This window comes from Lepidochelys kempii, chromosome 14 (genome assembly GCF_965140265.1).
Source record: "Lepidochelys kempii isolate rLepKem1 chromosome 14, rLepKem1.hap2, whole genome shotgun sequence".
Lineage (NCBI taxonomy): Eukaryota > Metazoa > Chordata > Testudines > Cheloniidae > Lepidochelys > Lepidochelys kempii.
The window spans coordinates 26,464,021-26,481,254 of NC_133269.1; the positions used below are offsets into that span (position 1 = coordinate 26,464,021).

General features: G+C 41.5%; 1 protein-coding gene across 17 annotated transcripts in view; it reads right to left on the reverse strand.

The window, feature by feature from the left end:
- The window catches only part of MAP2K4 (mitogen-activated protein kinase kinase 4), a 169,702-nt gene that overhangs the window by 97,268 nt on the left and 55,200 nt on the right, over positions 1–17,234 (reverse strand). Inside the window, exon 2 of one of the 17 annotated variants that reach the window (XM_073310276.1) lies at positions 8,799–8,879. The exons of the other annotated variants lie outside the window; for them this stretch is intronic. The gene's annotated coding sequence lies outside the window, so the exon portion shown is untranslated. The remainder of the gene's footprint in view (positions 1–8,798; positions 8,880–17,234) is intronic. 17 annotated transcript variants of the gene reach the window in all.

Consider the following 17,234-nt stretch of genomic DNA (forward strand, 5'->3'; position numbering starts at 1 on the left):
GACTCATACAGTGACAGGATAAGAAGCATAAAATATATATTGTAATAGTAATCATAATTAAAATATTTTCTTTGCAATTTGCTACAAAATATATTTGTAACATTTGCATTGGTATATAATTTGCCAGTGGCAAGGCTGCCTCATTAATACAATTTTTTATTAATTTTTGTGTCTTGTTGAATAATTTGCTGTTTGTTTCTTTATATACAGAGAGTAAAAAACCAGTACCGCATGTCTTATGTTCGTCATTCACAATAACTTGATTTTTCATTGCTCGTATTTTAATTTTTTTCCAAACAAATACAGGAAATTTAAAAATTCAGTTATGTCTTTATTGGTCAACCAACCTTATCTCCTAACCTACCAAGTTTTTCACCTGGATTACATTTCCAAAAGTTAAATCCTGACCCCATCAAAGTCAATTGGAGATTTGCCATTCACTTTGACAGAACCTAGATTTTACCTCACTTTTTAAAGGCTTTTTAAAAATCAAACGAAAATTTCACAAAATTGGTGTAAGTATGTAGATCAGAGATAGATTTTGTAAACCAGCAGATTTCCACCTTAGATTGATGCCATTTTCATATGTAAGTCCTCTTCTCTGTCACTTTCTTGCAAGAAGGAAGAGGAAAGTCTTGTCCCTTAAGGTGTTTCAAGAAATGAATTGCAACCCACACTCAAAAAGGCATGTACCCTCCTCTTCACGTTATACAGTCGCTCCTAAACATGTCAGATTGATGTTGTCAACTTTAATTCCACTTTAATTTTTTTGTAGAAACCTAAAAGAGCAGGCATACTTATGCAGCTGTGGATAAGACTGTATGTGGATGTAAATTAGTTGTGACTTTTGCGATATTTTGGAGACATCACTGTTACATTAAGACACTGAGCTATGCAGTGTGTAAATATAGGATAAAAGTTAATTTGATTTTGCATATTATTTTTGAGGAAAGATTTTTTTTTTACCCTTTTCTTCAAAAAAACAGTTCTGCACATCAAAAATATAGAGTCTACAGGAACAGCTTTGTTTCTGTGTCACATATGCTGTTCTTCAACACAGAGACTGAGCTGGATCAGAGCTTCAAGCTTTGCTGAAGATCATTTTCACATAACCCTCCTTATTTTTCTATTCTCCTAATTGTGATTTTCTGATCCCTTACCTTTGCAAGAACAACCATGTTTACAACATGTTGGGAAACTGGTTTGGTTGGTACATCATCTTCAATTAACTCTGAGTCAGAGGAATGCTGAAACCGGTGTCATGGACCAGAGTACCTGAAACCTTCTGTCATAATAACTATTGTTGGGAAACCCACCGACCCATTTGCCTGAATCATGGGGTCATATTAGTTTCTGTGGTGAAAAGTGTCACTTTTGAAACTGTATAAAACACAGAATTTGCTATTGTTAGTGTAGTAATCAGTACATGGAGGAGGCAAAAGATCAGAGCTGCAAAATACCAAAATATTACAGATTTGTTGCTAAAGGGCTCCAAAAAGAGTGAGACACCTCATTCAAAAGTGTTAAGTGGTATTATTCTGTATGCATGAACCTGACTTGCAACAAGCCAATATGGAAAATTCAAATACTTTGACAATTTTAATGTATATGTTTTGTTTATGGCCACTTTTCAGACATTCCTTAAAGACCATCCTTTTTCTTAAGATATGTTACATGTTTACTTTTGACTGGACTGTTTAAGCCTTGTATGATCCAGGATTACGTTCACCTCTTACCTTCCCTTTCTGCCTAAGTATCATTTCCTTTCATCATATCTTCCTTTGAACTTAAAAGAGAGGGTTTCTGATAAGCATTATGTTAAGAATGTTAGTTAATAACTCCATTTGTTTAAATTTACAACTTTCAATTTTCCTGGTGCCACCTTCACTTCTACTTAGATATGTCAATGACAGCAAAAGGGAAGCACTAGGTACATGTATGGTCTTGTAATAATTATCAGAAAAAAACAGTTTACAGTGATATGGTTACGGCAGAATTTTTATTTTAACTATGAAGTCACTACTGCTCCACCCTAATTATTGGCTTCTCTTCCCTTCATGACGCAGGCCTCCAAAGGTTGCAATTCTGATATAGTCCTTCACTCTGAACTTGCCTCCTCCCATATCTCCTTTGTCTGTAAGTCTGTCTGTCATCATCTTTATTCTCTGGTGCCACTGATTCAGCTCCTCTGGTTGGCGGAAGGTGCTAATGGGGTGAGAAGTATGTGCTAATACCAGCACCCACACACATATAAGATTTAATTAGGTATGAGAGAGTTTAAGGCCAGACAATACTTATCACAAAAATACCTGGCTTTTGGTTTAACACAGGAAACAGCACAAACCTCTGAACTTAAATGAGTGTTATTTACATGCCAGTACCAACATTATGAAAAGTGACCAGTGATTCTGAGTGCCCAAAACCTTAAAATGAGGCTGATATTTTGAAGACAGTGCTAAGCACTCATCCGCTGAAAATAAGGCCCCTTTTGGGGCACCCAAAAAAGCAAGGCCGCCAAAGTCATTAGTCACTGTGACACTGGCAAATCAGGTGCCATATTAGGTCAGAACCCCAGGACACTTTACTTGTGTGTTAGTATAGATCAAAGTGTTAAATGTATGAGTGTGTATTCAGATATTTAAACTTCATGAAAACTAGTGGAATGTTACTTGTATTGTTTTCACTTATCTGTTCCTTTTATAATAGCAAACATTTACACTGTGTGTATCCATGTAACTAAATAACCCATCACAGAAATCTTGTGAAATGCTAATGAAGGACTTAAGAACTTTAACAGAAAATGCTAATTTCAAAGCAAGCAGCCATTATGTGTGATGGTCAGAGGTCAAAAAGCTAATTGCATTCCTCACTGATCATCATCATCAAAGGAAAAGCACACATGCTTAGAGACGCTATCAGTTTGCTTCTGTGTGACGAGACTATAAATATGGATTCAAAGAAAGATCCTTCATCTCTGGACTATTTGAATTCTAAGAGGGCAGAATAACTTTTGAACAAGACGACGGAGATCCAACAGGGCAGAATAACTTTTGAACAAGACGACGGAGATCCCCAGAGTTATTGTGGGTAGCCCTGAGAGACTTTTAGGAAACTGGCAGATTACTACATCTCTGCTAGTATTTGTAATTATAGACTGTGACTCAGCAGTACATATATTTTACTTGCTTTATCCTCTCAATAACTCTCATTCTTTTTTCTCAGCTAATAAATCTTTAGTTTACCATAGAACTGGCTGCCAGCATTGTCTTTGGTGTAAGATCTGGAGTACCAAATGATCTAGGGTAAGTGACTGGTCATCTGGGACTGGGAGCAACCTGATATGGTGTGATTTTTGGTTTAAATAATTGTTTATCACAACCTTCAGTTTGTTTGGGTAGCAAGATAGAATAGTCTGAGGAGACTGTCTGTGACTCCATGGTAAGACAGGTATAGTGTTCCAAGAGTTCACATTTGTTACTGGCTTGGTAAAATCTAATTATAGCACACACCACCAGTTTGGGGTATCTGCCCTTGTTTTCTGCCCTGAGATAGCCACTCTCAGTTATGAGCCATTCTGGACTGTGGGACAGTCACTACTGAAAATCTTGGCCCACTTCTTCAAAATCCACATTCAGAATGGCCAACTGGGCCTGGCTGGTAGCATCATCATTGCACATCATCTCAAAGTGACATACAGCTGTGATCACATCATCTAAATAAGAGAAAAAATATCCTGCCAGTGTGGCATGATAGGCAATAGGGCCAGTGTAGATGGATGGATACATAGGGCCATTTTTTGCCTTTGCACCCTGTGACGTTGCATTCCATACATTTTATGGAAATGTGTTTATAAATGTGAGAATAATCTAACTGGAATATGCTTTATGCAAAAGGTCTCTTGTAAGGTATCATTACAAAGCTTGTAATCTACTGAGTGTGTTCATCCTATTTGTATGAATGTATCATTCTTGTATCTAAAACTATAAATATGAAGTACTACTCTGAGGTCCTATTGTAATTATGCAAATTGTGGGCCATTAACGGTGATTTAGGATCTTGATGGCTCCCATTAACTAGAACAATTGGTTATACATGGCTCTCTTTACTTGTAAGCCTTCCTGTGTTCCTGTGAGTCAGCCCAGGAAGAATGGAGGCTTGGGGTCTCATAGGACACGTGACCATGTCACCTGGTACTGGAATCAATCTTAAACCTGGTGCTTTTCTATTTAGGATGGGTGGGAACGCAGAGAGAGACAAAGAAGGAGTCTAGTTTGTGAAAGAAGCTTATTGGAACATCTCTGAGGGTGAGAATTACCTGTATTCAGTTTCTTAAATGTATTAGGCTTAGACTTGCGTGTTTTGTTTTATTTTGCTTGGTAACTTACTTTGTTGTCTGTTATTACTTGAAACCACTTAAATCCTACTTTTTATACTTAATACAATCACTTCCTGGGGGAGCAAACAGTAGTGCATCTCTATCAGTGTTATAGACGGCAGACAATTTATGAGTTTACCCTGTATAAGCTTTATACAGAGTAAAATGGATTTATTTGGGGCTTGGATCCAATTGGGAGCTGGGTGTCTGGGTGCTGGAGATAGGAAACCTGCTGAGCAGTTTTGGTTAAAGTCTGCAGCTTTAGGGACATGGTTCAGACCCTGGGTCTGTGTTGCAGCGGAGTAGCATGTCTGGCTCAACAAGACAGGGTTCTGGAGTCCCAAGCTGGCAGGGAAAACAGGCTCAGAAGTAATTCCAGCACGTCAGGTGACAGTCCCAAGGGGGTCTCTGTGACTGAACCCATCACACACCCATTTCACATAAGCGAGAGAAGAACATCTCTTTTTTAGTATTACTGGCTATTCCAGCTAAAACCTGTAACACCAGTTCCCCCTTTAAACTTGTGAAAACTCCACCCCATTTTTCTTATATTAAAGTTAATACTACTTTTTAAAAAGAGTTTTTATTCATTCTGCTAGTGTTTTTACTATGTTACTCAGCAGCTTGCATTGCATTGCAATGAGGGAACTGCTGTGAACACAACTGTTATAAAATCCATAAAAGAGAGTGCAGAACTTTCCACCTATGGGATATTTTTCTGGATCTGTCCAAGTTTGTTGAGACAGTGACCTGAACAGCTCTTTCACCATCCAATCCTTTTGCCCACAGTGAGAGACACACATAGTGTTTGTTGTAATTTGCTGCCTTCTGAGAGTGGAGACCTGGCTTTGAGTTTATATGCATGAGCATAGTAGAAGACACAGCCAGCATCCATAAAGCCTGCTCAGCACAAAATACTGGTCTACAAAGGAGAAAAAGTGAATTTGAGGCATCTTCTACAAAGGAAATAAAATCATGAGTTAGTGGCTGAAAGCAGGGTGGGTACATCAGCAGCAGTTACCGCTGAAGTAGATGTGCTGACAGTAGTGGCTCCTAATGGCAAACAAGGTAGGTATATTAGCAGTGACAAGCCTTTGATCTGCACAATACCATACATTATGGTCATGTTTCCCTCACAAATTACTGATTTCACAGATTTTTCAAGCCATGATTTGACCGTCAGAATAACATAGGCCATAGAATTTCACCTACTTACCCCTCTGTTGAACTCAGTAACTTGTTTGTCTAAAGCAGAACTTTCTCAAAGTCATCCTGTCTAGATTTGAGGACATCAAGAGATGGAGAATCCATCGCTTCCCTTGAGTTGTTCCAACAGCTAATCATCCTTAACATAAAAATGTGTGATTTATTTCTAATTCAAATTTGTCTGGCTTTAACTTCCAGCTACTTTACTTGTTCTTGTTATGCCTGTTTCTGATAGATTAAAGAGGCCTTTAATATCCAGTATTTTCTTCCTGTGAAGATACTTCTGCACAGTGATCAAGTTACCTCTTGATAATTTTGATAAGATAAACAGATAGAGCTTTTTAAATTTATCACTGTAAGGCATTTTCTCCACCCCTCAATTATTTTGTGGCCCTTTTCTGTATTCTCTCCAATTTTTCAACATCCTCCTAAAAATGTGAACACTAGAAATACACACAGTATTCCAGAATCCGCCTCACAATACAGGATACAGATGTAAAATCACCTCTCTACTCTAACTTACTGTTCCCCTGTTTATACATTCAAGCACTTTTTGCCACAGCATAACACGGGCAGCTCACATGGAGTTATTTGTCTTCTGTGATCTTGAAATCCTATCCAGGGTCCTGCTTTCCATGACATAGTGCCCCATTCTGTAAGTATGGCCTATATTATTTGTCCCTAGATGTATAACCATTCATTTGGCTCTATCAAAGCACAGCTTATAAAATTCTATTGCCTGTGTTATGCATAAGGTCAGACTGGATGATCACAGTGATCTCTTCTGGCCTTGGAATTAATGAATGATCCCTCTCGTGCTATATGACGGCCTTGTATTCATTATTATTTACCAATCCGCTTCATTTTATCATTGATAAAAATATTGGACAGCCCTAAGTTTAGATTAGCGATTCTAAAATGCGGCCACCAGGGGATTTTTCTGCGGCCACAACAGCCTCCTGGGCAGAAATGGCGTGGGGAGGGTAAAGCAGCGGCCCCTCCTGCAGCATCCAGCTGTTGCTCATGGCTGCCTTGGTGTTTGCTGGCACTGCCAGCAGGGGATCAAACACCCTACACCACGCAGCCTCCTGGGGGCTCCAAGCAACACCTCTGCAGACACATGGGGCCAGTGTGTGCGCTCAGCGGACTTCAGGCTTCAGCCGCTGGACTCCAGCCCAGGCAGCGAAGCTCAAGCTTGAAAAAATTTTCAGAGTGGCCATCAGCAAGGGTTGGTAGTCACATTGAGTCTAGAAACAATCCCTGCAGAACCCCACTAGACAGTCTCCTGGAAAACTACCACCTCTGTCCTACATCCAACTCCAGTTTTCTGTCGCCTTAACTAAGGTAGCTTCCATCCAAAAGCCAGAAGTTTGATTCAAAATCTAAATGTTAGCATTCCCTTTGAGTTCCTTGTTTGGAGTTCAACTCTCCAGCGCTGTACAGTTCTAGAACTCATCTTTACCTTGATCCTTCCTCTGGTAAAATCTGGATTCATACCAGAATTATGTCAACTCCCCCTAGATCCATCCAAAAGTTCTACTTTTTACAGTTCAGGTGCAGGAGGAGAGTGTCAGACAGCCAGCACACACTCTAAAACAGAGGTCCCCTAAATGGGGCATGCCAGCCCCCATGCGGGACAGTGATGGAGCGCTACCCAGCTCCACTTCTATCCCCAGCTGATGGCCCCACACCCAGGGCTCCGCTCCCACCCCTGTGCCCCTGTCTGAGGCTCTGATCTGGGCACCTTAGAGACTAAAAAATTTATTTGAGCATAACCTTTCGTGAGCTACTTCATCAGATGCATGCAGTGGAAAATACAGTGGGGAGATTTTATATATACAGAGAACATGAAACAATGGGTGTTACCATACACACTGTAACAAGAGTTATCAGGTAAGGCGAGCTATTACCAGCAGGAGAGAAAAAAAACCTTTTGTAGTGATAATCAAGGTGGGCCATTTCCAGCAGTTGACAAGAACATGTGAGGAACAATAAGGAGGGAAAATAAACATGGGGAAATAGTTTTACTTTGTGTAATGACACATCCACTCCCAGTATTTATTCAAGCCTAATGTAATGGTTTCCAGTTTGCAAATTAATTCCAATTCAGCAGTCTCTCGTTGGAGTCTGTTTTTTGAAGTTTTTTTGTTGAAGAATTGCAACTTTTAGGTCTGTAATCGAGTGACCAGAGAGATTGAAGTGTTCTCCGTCTGGTTTTTGAATGTTATAATTCCTGACGTCTGATTTGTGTCCATTTATTCTTTTACATAGAGACTGTCTGGTTTGGCCAATGTACATGACAGAGGGGCATTACTGGCACATGATGAAATAGATCACATTGGTAGATATACAGGTGAAGGAGCCTCTGATAGTGTGGCTGATGTGATTAGGCCTGATGATGGTGTCCCCTGAATAGATATGTGGACACAGTTGGCAACGGGCTTTGTCCCTACTGTTCCTCACGCGTTCTTGTCAACTGCTGGAAATGGCCCACCTTGATTCTTTTTGCAGATACAGACTAACACGGCTCCTACTCTGAAACCTCTCGTGTCTCAGTCATTCTAGCCCCCAACTCTGACTCCAATTTCACTCTGAATCTTGCTCTCTAGGTTTTCCAGAGCTCTGCCTGTCACAGCTTCTTGGCCTCGACTGTTTCCCAGCAACTATCCAGGTTTGGTTGCTTGATTTTTGGTTGCTTGATTGTTTGGGTTTTTTTTGGGGGGGGAAGGGGGGCAGGCAGAGGAGAGAGAGGGAGGGAACTGTTGCTGTCCACTCCACCTGGAAGCTGGAACCACAACCCTGCTCGTATACAGAATATACAACAGTTTAGTACTGGAAGCAAGAAGATACTATAAGCATCTGAAAACACAATGGAAATGCAGGGGGGTGTAAAACGTAATTATTCAAGCAGGAATTTTACCAGGACATCAGAGTTACCATTCCAATTCTTGCAAAAACATGAGGGATCCTTAGTGATTACAAATAGTAAAGGCTTTGGTTTTAAATTTCATCCCCAAGACTTCCCTCAGCTCTGCTCCAACTCCATGTGGAGATATTGCTCAGAACTAGCTCAAGGAAAGACTGTCATCACCAAAATCATATTCTCGGTGCATAAGGGTTTTCTTGGAGGTCTCCCACCCAAGTATGTATCCGGACTCATCCTGTTACAGCTCTCTAGCAAGCAGCTCTAAGCAATATTGCTGCTGGCTTTACTTACAGCCTATCTAGCAGGTGTGTTTCCAGTGGGGTCCTGCACGGATAGTTCTTCACCCTATGCTATAACATTTTTATCGATGATCTGGAAGAAAACAAAATAATCACAGACAAAATTTGCTGATGACAGAAAAATTGGGGGAAATGGTGAATAATAGAGACAGATCATTGTTACAGACCCATCTGCATCATTTGGTAAACTGGGCACAAGCAAACAATGTACATTTTAATATGACCAAATGTAAATGTATACAACTAGGAAGAAAGATTGTAGGGAATTCTATCCCAGGAAGCAGTGACTCTATGATTTGGAGGTCATTGTGGATAATTAGCTGAACATGATCTCACAGTGTGGTGATGTGGTCAAAAGAGCTAATGCAACCCTTGGATACATAAACAGGGAAAACTGGAGGAGGGAGGTTATTTTGCGTCTATATTTAGCACCAGTGTGACCACTGCTGGAATAAAGTGTCCAGTTGTGGTGTACACTATTCAAGGAGCATGGTGATAAACTGGAGAGGGGTCACAGAATAGCCACGAGAATGATCAGTGCTCAGAAGGGCCTGCAGTAGCTACAAAAGGGGAGTGTGTTAAGAGTGCAAACTAGGGCTGTCAATTAATCACAGTTAATTCATGCGATTAACTCAAAAGAATTATCGTAATTTAAAAAATTAATATCAATTAATTGCACTGTTAAACAATAGAACAACTATTTAAATTTATTAAATATTTTGGATGTTTTCTACATTTTCAAATATATTGATTTCAATTACAACACAGAATACAAAGTGTACAATGCTCACTTTATTTTTATTACAAATATTTGCACTGTAACAAACAAAAGAAATAGTATTTTTCAATTCACCTAATACAAGCACGGTAGTGCAATCTCTTTATCAATAAAGTTGATCTTACAAAAGTAGAATTATGTACAAAAAATTACTGCATTCAAAAATAAAACAATGTAAAACTTTAGAGCCTACAAGTCCATTCAATCTTACTTCAGCCCATCGCTCAGACAAACAAGTTTGGTTACAATGTGCAGGAGATAAAGCTGCCTGCTTCTTGTTTACAATGTCACCTGAAAGTGAGAACAGGTGTTCGCATGGCAGTTTTGTAGCCTGCATTGCAAGGTATTTACATGTCAGATATGCTGAACATTCATATGCCCCTTCATGCTTCGGCCACCATTCCAGAGGACATGGTTCCATGCTGATGATGCTCGTTAAAAAAATGTGTTAAGAAAAATACTATTTCTTTTGTTTTTCTACAGTGCAAATACTTGTAATCAAAAATAAATATAAAGTGAGCACTGTACACTTTGTATTCTGTGTTGTAATTGCAATCAATATATTTTTAAATGTAGAAAACATCCAAAACTGTTTAAATAAATGGTATTCTATTATTGTTTACTTGCGCGATTAATCACAATTAATTTTTTTAATCACTTGACAGCCCTAGTGCGAACACAATGCACACATTAAGCCATGTAACCCAGAATCAGTCATGAATGTAATAAATCAAGCTGTTAAAGGACATAAGGTAGTAACTCATTTGAGTAAACCAATGCTAGGCCTCACTAATAAACAGGAGGCATTGCAAATTCTCAGTGTATAAGAAAAATCTGACCAAGTTGAAGATTCATGGATTTTAAAACCAGCTTTTAGTCGTCTTGACCTGCTTCACAACTGAGACCACATAATTTCATAATTCCTACATCTGCTCAATAACTTGTGGTTCAACTAGAGTGTATATCTTTTAAAAGAGACATCTGATATCAATTTAGAGACTCCAAAAATTTACTACATCTTTGATCAATCAAATGTGACTGGAACGTCCAAATCACTTGTTAGAACTTATATAACAAGGACAAAGTGGCTAAAAGAGATAAGAGTGACACTCTATATCGTAGGACCATTAGCTACAACAGAGTTATTGACAATTCAGCAACACAAGTTGTTGAATATTTAGGGATCAGTGTTCTATCTGCTAAAGCACAAGATGGGGTATTAGTGGGGTTTGCTGCAGACAACCAAATCAGACTACAGATCAGGACGAACTACTGTGACACTTCCCAGGAGGACCCAGAGTTAAGGCACCTTGCAACCACCTGCCCTTATTGTGAGGAATTCTTGTCTATACGGGCTGTGGATCAACTCCCTAACTCCACAGCCCCTGGCAACACAAGCATTGCCTCCCCAGCCCACGCTCTCTCTGTACACATTAGCTACAGGGGCACACTAACCCCAAGTCCACTGGGCGTCTTTCTGGAGGGCCCAGGCCCTGTTCCTCTGACCGCTCACAGAGCTCTCAGATTCACTACTCTCAAAAGAGAAGTACACTCCAGAATATTAATTTATGTCAGGATCACCACTCCACTAAACATCCACACCACTTAGAAATATTTAGAGTGAAAACAAGAATAAAAGTTTATTATCAAAGAATAGAGATTCAAATGACAGTAAGAAAGAATATTGGTAACAAATGGTTACATGCAAAACAAAATCATAACACGCTTCTTAGAGCCTAAAAAACGTTAGCCACAAGACATTTTCCAACTCCCATTGGGCAGCTTACCCCAAGGCCTTTTCCTGGTGTTTTCAGCCACATTGGCTGAAATACTCCTAAGATCAAGCTCATAGACTGAAGGATATCTTAGGGTTCCCCTGAAACCTAGATATACCAGATCAGACCTTTTGATCTTCACCGAAAACAGGGTTCCAACTTTCACCCCTGGTTACCTCTTCCTGTTAATTTTCTTCTGAAATCTCTGCAAGCTCTTCATTAGCATTTGACTCAGTATGCTAACAGACTTCTATTATGAGTATGATGGGATGCCCACCCCATAGGAGGCCTGAAGGAGTAAATCATGCCAGTTAACCTATAGGCTGCACCTGGAGGAAACTGCTGAGGAAGTCCAGCTGGGAGAAGAGCTGGGTGGGTTTTATAAAGAGAGGAAACTGGCTGTAGACAGGGGACTGCAGTGAGGAAGCCTGCAGTCACATTCCCTGACATAAGGGGGAAGAGCAGGAATCTGTAATAATAGTGTAGGAAGGAGTCCAGGGAAGGAGCAATAAGGCCTTAGAGAGTAAAGCCCAGAGATGCTGAGTTGAAGGGGTCTGGATTGGAACCCAATGTAGAAGGCAGGCACGGGTTCCCCTACAAGCCATTGTGGGAGTGGCACGCTAGAGACTACTGGAAGCAGACTTTGATAATACCCCAGAAGGGGGGAGAACTTTAATGTGACTTGGCTGGAGGGCTAAACCATGAAGAGGAAAGCACTGCAGCTCCAGGACCATGAGAGGCCACAGAGTGAGTGAGTGAGATGATGGGCTGAGCAACCACAGGAAGGGGCATCAGACCAGATGGCAAGCTGAGGAGCTCAGAGGAGCCACACGGAGGCTGTTTGACCACCAAGCGGTGTTATAATGAGACACACAGTACACGATTCACCAGAGAGATAAATATCTCCCATCTCCTATCTGGAGAAATGTGTCACAAGACAAGCTACCTTTACCTGTCCTGCCTTTAACTACAAAGCCTGGAGGAATGGAGGTTATTTACTGTAACTGGAGGTTCTTCTCCCTATCTGTATTCCACATGTGGGTACGCATACTCGCCATGAGCCTTAGTACAGAAATACGTCAAAGCCGTGTCTGTTGACCCACATGTGCACAGTAGATGCCATTGTGCTTCTGACCAAGGGCATAAAAGGCAATGTGGGTCGACACCTCTCCAATTCCTGTTCTTACTGCAATCCAACTAGATCTGAAGCAGAAGGGATGGAGGGTGGGTAGTGGAATACAGATAGGGACCATATATCTCGAAGAACCTCCAGTTACAGTAAGTAACCTCGATTTCTTCTTCAAGTGATGGTCTCTATGTGTATTCCACATGCATGTGGCAGGCAAACAATATTCAGACTGGAGGAGGGTGTGAGGAAGGTGGCAGTAGAGATGCTTGTAGTACTGCCATCCCTATGGGTATGTCTGCAGTTGCTGCTTGGAATACAGCATAGTGTGTCGTGAACATGGAGGACAGAACTCCAAGTTGCTGCCCTGCAAATGTCCTGCAGCAGAACATCTGATAGTGATGCCATGGAGGCAGCTTGTGCGCATGTGGAGTAAGCTGTAAGAGCCACCAGAGGGGAATTTTGCTATTTTGTAGCATCCTAAGATGCATCCTGAAACCTGCTTAGAAATCCTCTGGGAGGATATGGCTTGCCCACACAATCTTTCTACTATGGCAATAAAGATTCTTGGAGATCTTCTAATGGGTTTAGTTCTTTGCAGACAGAACACCAGGGCAGGCCTGACGTTCAGGGAGTGAAGTCTATTGTCTTCAGAAGAAGCATAGGGTTTCTGGAAAAATACAGGTAAGTGTATTGTCTGATTGATGTGGGACTCAGAAAATCTTAATAGAAATTTAGGGTGTAGCCTAAGGAAAATCATCTCTTTGTGAAACACGATATAGGTAGAGCTTGCCATAATGTCTCTTAGCTCACTGACCCTGCCCAAAGTGATGGCACCAAGACTGTCACCTTCATGGCTAGGTGGGTCATGGCACAAGTTGCCATAGGTTCAAAGGGTAGACCTGCGAGTGTCGACAGGACATGGTTACAGTCCTATTGAGGAATAGGTTTAATGATTGGCAGGAAAGTCCTGATCAAAACCTTCATAAACTGTACAGTTACTGGGTGAGTAAAGACAGAATGTCCTTCTGTGAGAGGGAGAAAGGTACTAATCGCTGCTAGGTGTACCTGCAGCAAACAAAGGGCTAGACCCGCAGTCTTTAAGGAGAGGAGATAGTCTAGGAAAACTGGAATGCTTGTGGTATCTAGTGAATTTTGGTGGAGTCGTGCCCAGACAGAAAAGCACCTCCATTTAGCTAGGTAGCAGAATCTAGTAGAATCCTTTCTACTTTGGTTAAGGATTTCCTGAATGGGTCGGAGCATGAGCATATTTCCGATGCCCACCCAAACACCAGGCCATTAGGTGACATGAGCCCAGGCTGGGGTACTTGATTTTTCCCATTTCCTGGGAGATCAAGAAAGGGGTGGATCCTGATAGGTTGGTATACAGACATCATTAGAAGTTCAGTGAACCAGAACTGTCTGAGTCAGTAGGGTGTAAGAAGGATGATGGTGGCTCTGTCACAACTTTCCTATGACTTGCAGTAGTAGTGGGACAGAAGGAAAGGCTTATCTGAGGCCATCCATCCAGGAAAGCAATACAGGTGAACAATACAGGAACAATACAGGTGAAGTTTTCTATTCATCTGGGACAAAGAGGTCACATAATGGAGTACTCCACTGCATAAATATCTTGGTTAGGACTGTGTCATAGATCTCCCATTCATAGTCTGAAGAGAAACTTCTGCGTAGTTTGTCTGCCAGCGAGTTTGTGAAACCTGGGAGGTATGTGGCCTGTATTGTGATGTAATTTCTGATACACTAGTATCTGAACTCTGATGCCTGGAAGCAGTCAGACAAGAAATCTCACTCCTCATTTGTGTATATTCACCACCATGGTGACATTGTCTGACATAGAGCGAGCATATAAAGGGAAGGAAGGCCTTGCATGCAAGGCGGACTGTCCTCGGTTCCAGTAAATTTATATGCAGCCTGGCCTCTCGTGGGGTACAGGTAACCTGTGCAGTGTGGTAGTCCAGGTGAGTGCTCCCAGTTACCCACGTGTGGTCTTGAAATGTTTGTTGAAGAAATCCACCACTGTGTTCTGTAGTCCTGGTAGATAGACCACGGAGATCAGTATAAAGAGTGATATAAACCAGTTCCACAGTTTTATGGATTCGTTGCATAAGGACTAGGACCTTGTTCCTCCTTGCAGATTGATACAATGCACTGCCACTCTGTTGTCCAGCATTATTCATCCTGGGTGGCCCTTGATGCATGGTAGGAATCATTGGCAAGATTTGGTAGCGAACTGCTCTGGGCTCCACTATGTTGATATGGAGGATTGCCTCCTGAGGAATCCATTTGTCAACGAGCTGTGAGATTCTGAAAGAGTGCATCCCAACCTACTGAAGAGGCATCTAGGATAATAATCCTTGTGGAAGGAGGATGTAGGAATTCACATGTTTTGTGGGTCCTTCCAATTTAAGGACACAAGGACCTTCTGAAATACAAACACTTGCTTGGATAGACTATGTCTGTTGGGTGGTGTAGAGGGTTCTCAACCATTCTTGAAGATACTGAGAGTGAAGTCTTGCTAAGGTAAATGTGCAGGCTGCCACAAAGCCCAGGAGCTGTAGGCAAGCCCTTGCAATTGTTTGTGGGCTCTGCTGAATTGTTTAAACAAGGTTGGACATTGTGGTGAATCTCTCCTTGGATAAGGACATTGTGGCAGAAGAAGAGTTCGGACTGGCCCTGATGAAGTCTATATATTGGGTCAGTGTTAGGGTAGACTCTTCCACGTTGAGGCAGAGGCACAGAGAGTGAAAGAGACAGGGCCTTGCTGCTTGCTGTCTGTGTTTCAAGAAGCGACCCTTTAGGAGCCAACTGTCTAAGTAGGGAAAAGTGATTATGCCCATTTAGCGAAGCTGACAGATCTTTGGTAAAGACACTTGCAGTGGTAGAAAGCCTAAATGGTAAGATGGAATACTGGTAGTGATCACTGACTACTACAAATCATAGGAGTTATTTGTGTGAGGGATGAATAGCAACATGAAAATTAACATCCTGAAGGTTGAGGGAAACAAACCAATCTCTTGGATCCAGAGAGGGAATTAATGTTTCCAGGGTTACCATTCTGAAGCGTTGAAAGTGGACAAAGATATTTTAAAATCTCAAGGTCCACAATTTTCTTCCGAACAAGGAGGTATTGATAACATCCTGATGAAGTCCAGTGGAACAGGTCTGATTGCCCCAGAGCAAGGAGGAAGTGTACCTCCTGCCTTAAGAGGTCTTTGTGAGAGGGATCCCTGAAGAGGGGATGGGAAAGGGGAGAGGGTGGCATGGAGCTGAACTGGATAGTGTAGCCTGTAGAAATCATTTCTAGGATCCATTGTCTGAGGTGACAAACTCCCAAGAAGGTAGGAAATGGGAGAGACGATCAGCATAAAGGTGTTGGTGGGAAACAGGTCGAAATGGGCATTTCAAGGATGACATCAACTGAAAGGTTGCTGCAGAAGAGAGCCCTTTCTTAGTAAATCTGGGCATTTTCCTTGGGGGTCTCAGCTGGTCTGGTGGATTGAGAGTGGACTGGGAGAAACCGTTGAGCCGTCTGCAATTTACTGTGTTTTCTTTTTGTCACTGATGTATAGATCTCCAAAGATCGTAGTATTGCACATTCTTTAAGGGAATGAAGGCAGGTGTTCAATAAAAGATAAGAATTTTCAATAGGCTGTGAAGTCATATTTTGCCATGATAATTGGCTATTGTGAACTGCACGGAGGCCAAGGAGTAGCTCTTGCAGCCCGTAAGGTCTAATAGTTTTAACTCTTTATCGGATGGTGTTGAATGGAACTGATGTTACCTGTTCCATTGATGACAGTCTCCACAACCAGAGAGTTGGGAGTAGGGTGGGAAAAAATAATCTGAGCCTCTGGGAGCGATGTAGTACATTTTACATGTGGATGGGACAGTAGCTGGGGTTTGCCACACCGTGGTGCAGGGGTAAGCAAAGCATTGTTGATGGGCAAAGCAATCTTGCCCAGAGGAGGTGAATGAAGGATAGCCAACAAGGAATGGTGGGGCTCCTGAATCTCCTCCAACAGGACTTGTGAAATGTCTGCTACCCTTTTCATAAGGTCTGAAGAGGCCTTTAACTCACTGGGATAAGATGGTGCAGGAGGTATGATGACCTCATCTGGTGATAGGGAAGACTTGGGAAGATAGCATTTCATAGAATCATAAAAGATTAGGGTTGGAAGAGACCTCAGAACAAACTGTGCCAAATAAAAAAATTAAAAAATAAAAACTATGAAAAAAGGGTATTAAATAAAGCAAGGTGTAGCAAGCTGTGTGGCTCAACTAACAGACATTATGATGCTCCAACACAAGGCACAGGTGATTTAGAAGGAATTGGAGTGGCAGAGAGTCCCTATATACACTTTTAATTGGGGCATGCGGGTATCTAGGGCACATGTGTTGACACTGCTGGCAAAAATCTCCAATCAAGAGTGCACATGAGCGCACATATGCTGATGTGGAGCACCCATAGGGCCACTACTCAAAAAAACAATACTTCAAAAGTTACTGAGGGTAAAATTGGGAGCCCCAATGCAAGCCCACCCAAACTGATAAGTTACAGAGAGTGAAATTTGCACATGCAGCAGGAACAGTAAGTCTGTTAAAAGCCAGAAGGTTTGCAGGCAGCCTGATGTCACAGGTTGTTCAAGTATCAGAGGGGTAGCCGTGTTATTCTGTATCCACAAAAACAATGAGGAGTCTGGTGGCACCTTAAAGACTAACAGATTTATT